A 6,000-nucleotide genomic window follows, 5' to 3' on the forward strand; every position below is an offset into this window, starting at 1 on the left:
TCTTTGACTGTGAGGAGTCGTGTGACCATGTTGAATGTGCTTGACCAGCGTGTGGGGCAGTCATTTGCAACAATAACACCACACTGGTCCAATAACCTCTGTGTTGCAACTGAGGACTTGCGAAAGAGCTTCACCACAGACCTTGCTTTATCGAGGACTCTTTTGACAGTTGTCTCTTTCTGCAACATGTGGACCACAAGTTGTATGGTATGCACCACACACGGTGTCCGGTCCATTTCCATGTCGACATGATGGTACCTAATAACAAGAAGAAAAGACAACCAAATAAGTCTAAACCTAATAAAGTGGCTGATGTGTGTCTGTATATACTGTATATATGTAGTGTGTGGCAGGGGGAAAATCATTCATGTGATAATTGTCATGTAAAAGAATAAACTAAACATGGCTCACTGCTGGTCATCAATTTCAGAGTCACTTTCCATCGTGGGCCCAGGGGAGTCGTCCTCAGAGCTGGTTTCTTCTGCTGTGGTGTTTTTAAAGGCTGCCACCATGTTACTCCCATTGTCCGTTATTACCGTCAGGATCTTCTCCTTTGGTATGGCCCACTCTTGCATACATTTGTCCACACATGCCTTAATAGACTGTGCAGTGTGTGGGTGAGCTACTTGTTGAAGGGCCAACAATATGTGTACAGGTTTACTTTGTTCAACACAAAAGTAGCATACGCTTATAGCAAGGAATGAGGCTGTCAGTCCTTTTTTTGTCCACAAGTCAAGGCCAATGGATACTCTCCGGGCAACAGCCAGTCTCTTCTGTATCTGTGAGGGTGAATAAAGGGGGAATCAAGTTGTGATTTTTTTTCTTTCTTGCCCAATCTCCTCAGATCACACACACACACACACACACACACACACACACACACACACACACACACACACACAGACACACACAGACACACACACACCTACTGTAATAGTACAGATTTGATTCAATTTGAGGACATTGAATATTTATACTCATTAATTCAGCGAGACAATCTTCTAATCAATACAGTTCAGAGGTGGTTTCCTGTAGCTTCTATTTTATTCCAAGTTTAGCAGAAACACGGTGGTTTATCTGATAAAATAACCTTAGCGTATATGCTTACCTTTACATGTATTTCTCGATGAGTCGTCTGTAAATGTCGCTTCAAGTTGGTGGTGTTTTTCCCAGCGATTTTTGCTCCACACAATTTGTAGACGGTCTTGCTGTCCTTGTTGTCATATGTGAAATGTGACCAGATGTCAATTCTTCGTTTTCATCCTAGACATTTTTGTTGTTCATGAGACACGCCGTTGCCCTCGGACCGGGTGCACTGCAAAACATTATCGTGTTGCTAACGAGCGAAGTCAACTGAAACTGTGCGAAGTTATGCAAAACTCCTCTTTGTTCTCCTCTTGTGTAACTGCTGCTGCGTTTGTTTAGCTGTTGCGCCTGCATTTGCCGCGACTTTTTAAAATGGCTCTGCTGCTTCTGCATAGATCAACCTACCCTCAAAAGATTCGCTCTGATTGGATTTCTTCCCAACTTGTCCCACAACAAGAGTAGTTCTGATTGGATCTCTTCTCCATTCGTCCCGCCCTAACTTTTTCGTCTCGTTTTTATTCGTTGACTATAGTGTCAGTTATATTTCGTCACAGTCTTTGTCATCATATCTGACTTTTTATTTAGTTTTTATTTAGTTTTCGTCCGTGAAAAAGGTTCGTTGACGAATATTTTTCGTCATAGTCTTCGTCAACGAAATTAACAGTGGCTGTAATTTTGACCATTGCGGTTGTTAGTTTTGAAGCAACTTCTGCTTTTGTTAAACCATGCAAATACAAAACTGTATCGTCAGCATACATTTGAATGTTAACCTCAGGACACACAGATGGCAGGTCATTTACATACAAGCAGAATAAAAGTGGACAAGCGGGCGTCAGATTGATAGTATTCGCACACTTTGAGAGCGGTTGGAGAGATATGATTCTACCCATTTAAGTGCATCAGCAGAGAAATTAAAGGTGGATAACTTAGATAGAAGAACCTTGTGATTTACAGTGTCAAATGCTTTTCTGAGATCCAGAAAGACAGCACCAACAATGCCACGGTTATCTAGCAGTGATTTGATTTTTCAATGAAGAAGCAATTAGCTATCTCTGTTGAGTGGTTGGATCTGAATCCAAACTGCATTGGATGCAAGTGATAAGAGCTGTTGTTCAGGTGATGTATAATTTGCTCAGCTGCCCATTTCTCTGCAACTTTAGACATAATAGGAAGAATACTGATGGGCCTATAATTGCAGGGTGAATGGGGATCACCAGATTTGTAAATTGGTGAAATAACGACAGATTTCCACACCCTTGGGAATTCACCCTGTGATATTGAGAGATTAATGATTTTGGTGATGGGTTTGGCTAATGCTGCACCAAGATCCTTAACCATTGTTGTGTCCATCCCAAACGCACTTTACTTGAGAATATTTGACTGCCCTCCTGCAAATCATTCCAATTGACGCTATTTATAGTGTTTTTAAAACATTCCTGCTTGTTCTTAGGAATTCTAAGAGATTCATTCTCTAAATCTTGTTTTTATTAATTTTCTGATCACCAGAATAAGATTGTGGTCAGATATCCCAGTGATCATATTGAGAGATTTAATAATTCTCTCAGGTCGATTACTAAATACCAAGTCAATCTGAGTTCTGGTGGATTGGGTTATTCTTGTTGGACCCTTGATCAGCTGTGAGCGATCTAAACCATCAGTTATTTGTTTGAGGTTCTTTCTAGTAGCCTTATCTTCCCAATTAACATTAAAATCGCCCATTATTATCACCTCTTTTTTAAAATTGCACTCTACAAGCAACTTGGAACTTTTCATAAAATGCATTATTTGCAGAGGGTGGGCGGTAAATTACAATCAGGACAAAAGACATTTGTGGAGACAAAGTCCTATCGTAATCTAACTCTATCACTGACTTTTATGCGCCATGAATCTGTGCCATCTCCGAGCGTAATTCAAGTAAGCATTTTAATGCTGCTCCTCGGCTAAACCAGCAGACCTCTGTATGATCGGACAGCCTGTGTGTGATATTGTTTTCAGATAAGCAGGAAATGTTCAATAATAATGACATGTTTACGGTCTGATGAGAGCTGGTGATAAAGGTGCAACAGCGGGCTACTAGAAGTGATTCAACTGAAAAGTGATCAACACTTCAGTTGAATCACTTCTGTTTAGGTCACATCTGGGTGACCTAAACATGAACCATCTGTAAATTAAATCAGTTAATCTGAATTTTAAATGACTGTTTTTACCATAATCTGAGGTAAAATAAATCGGGAGATGCATCAGGCTCAACGCTGGTGTTTGCAACCTACACCGAGTTCTGGATGTGTGGGCCGTTTACGCATGATGGAGAGGAGTGTTTTTAATCTGGATGAGCTGCTCTTTGTGGTTGTTATTATCAGTCAAACTTTTGTTTTCCATCAGTCAAGACAGGAGAAACTGGTAAGAAGTGTGGACAGAGCTGAAGACCGTCAGGATGCCTGTGTTTAAAGTCCCGTAGCTTTGATCAAATTCTGGCAACTTGTGAGCAAATCAAGCTAAAGAAATACTGCTCCTTCGATCTCTCTTAAAAAACGATTCTGTGTCACCTCTCTCTTTCTGTTCAGCCTGATTGCTGATTAACGTAATGCAGGAGCAGCTCGTGCGCTCAACTAGTCTTTTTTACGTTACTCCGTAAATAGTTCAAAGTCCCCCGTTTCATTCATTTTCCTATCATCATATTCCGTTAAATTGTTTAAGAGTAAAAAGTTATTTAAAGTTAAACATTTCTGAAGCTCTATGTGGAGCAACATGTATAATTGATTACATTAAAAGGCAATAAAACTATTAATAAATACCTTTGGGATAATTTAGTAATTTAGTTAAAGACAATAATATTATTATTATCATTATGGTATTTTTCTGAGGCTCATTATGTGGAGTCCACGATGGTCTCATTGGTTGTTTTTTTTTTCCTAAAAACATTTAAATATTTAAACGTTATTTGAGCAACCATTGAAGAGTTCAGTTTTGTTGTGTTTGGTCTGACATCTGTTGGTTGAAAATGTAAGTTTAAAGCAGTTAATAAACTACAAAACTACAGATTATTCCTAGGCCTAAATAAAACATGTCTTACTTACGGTGATTGACAGGAAAGTTAAGAATAACACAAACTCAAAAAAATGCTAAAACAATTAAGATAAGATAATAGGCTATTTCTACATAAATCATTGAATGTCACACCATAGAACAAATATTTGTTGCATTTCAGAGAAAGTGTTAAAGAACCATTTTAGGAGCTGTGGGAAATGTGTGACTCTTATATTTGACCAATTATCTGATTTTTTTTCAACATGAATATCATTTTATTTACACAAGTGTTGTTTCACAAAAAAATATCAACAAGCTAATCATAGATAAGAATTTATGAATGTATGTATTCTTTCTTAAACTTTACAACACCAAGCAGAAATGTTTTTTGTTTTTTTTCACTTACATTTTTATTTACTTTTGTTGATACAAAGGTATTATGCATGTTTCAGAATTGTTCTTACATCAATTAGACAAGAAATAAATAAAATAGACATAAAACAGGAATAAAAAATCAAACGGCCACGGTTACAGGAGTCAATTATTCAGAGCATATAGATTCAGAGTGTTGAAGTATATGTCAGTCCGTCAGCATTTCACAGCATGTCATCCATTTCATCCATTTGTAATGGAAAACATTCTCTCTCAGTCATTTTTTACATAGAACAGATTTCTCTCATTTCTAACCATTGTTGGACAGTTGGGGCTTCAGTTTTGTACCAGTTTCTAGTTATTGCCTTCTTAGTGGCTATCAATAATATCTAAGTATCTATCACAATCAATCACACAATCATTTAAATATACAAGGTACATAGTCTTACATCAGGTGTTGCGTATCCCAGAATGTCCTTGAACTGGGTGTCGTGAACATTTACCCAGAATGTGTGCAGTTTGGGACACTCCCAGAAGATGTGCGTATAGTTCACGTCTCTATTCCCACATAACCACCAACATGGTTGTTGTATGACAGTTTGTTTGCTCTTTATTGTAGGAGTGATGAAGGTTAGATTTCCATGTCCTTGAGTTAGTGGTTGTGTGCTGTGTTTCACACATAATTTAACCATTCTTTGTTTGTGATTTCAGTATTAAGTTCCCTCTCCCACTTAGCCTTAATGTACATTGTTGAGGAGGCTTTACTTTCTTTTAAAGTGTGGAAGAGCACTGAGATTGTCTTAAATCTGTTTTAAACCTGTAGGTATCTAAAAAAGTCTCATTTCTGAAGTCCATATTCCTCCTTCAGGTCCTGGAAACTCATTATATTTCCATTCTTAGTTATTGTACATAATGCTGTGATCCCCTTTCTCTCCACATTTCTAAAGTTTTGTTCAGTCAAATTTGGTTTAAATCTGTCATCATAGACAAACCAGTTTATCAGTCTGACCTCTAGTTTATGTTGTTTAATAATCTCAAACCAGATATTCAGTGAGTGGAGTCGTAGAGGGTCTAAAGATTCTTGCAGTAACTTGTTTAGTTACCTAATAAGGACTGGATTGGGATGCTACAGTCACCTTAATATCTTTCCACTTTGCTTTGTATTCTTTATCACACCATTTGATAATTGGTCTGAGTTGCGCTGCATGATAATACTCTTTTAAATTTGGGAGTGCCATACCACCTTTATCCTTGTCCATTTGTAATGTGCAATATTTTATTCTGTTTTTTTTTTTAACGTCTAGAGATCATCTTATCCCAGAGTTTAAAATTCTCTTCAGGGATCTTAATAGGTAGAGACTGAATAAAATACAGCAGCCTGGGCAAAATGTTAATTTTTATAACTTCAACCCTTGAGCTGAAGTCCAATGTCAAGGTTGACCACCTTTCAATGTCTCTTCTAATCTGAGTGTGAATCTGATCATACTTTATTTTATAGAGATGGGTGAGTTGTTT

Source organism: Labrus mixtus, chromosome 3 (genome assembly GCF_963584025.1).
Source record: "Labrus mixtus chromosome 3, fLabMix1.1, whole genome shotgun sequence".
Lineage (NCBI taxonomy): Eukaryota > Metazoa > Chordata > Actinopteri > Labriformes > Labridae > Labrus > Labrus mixtus.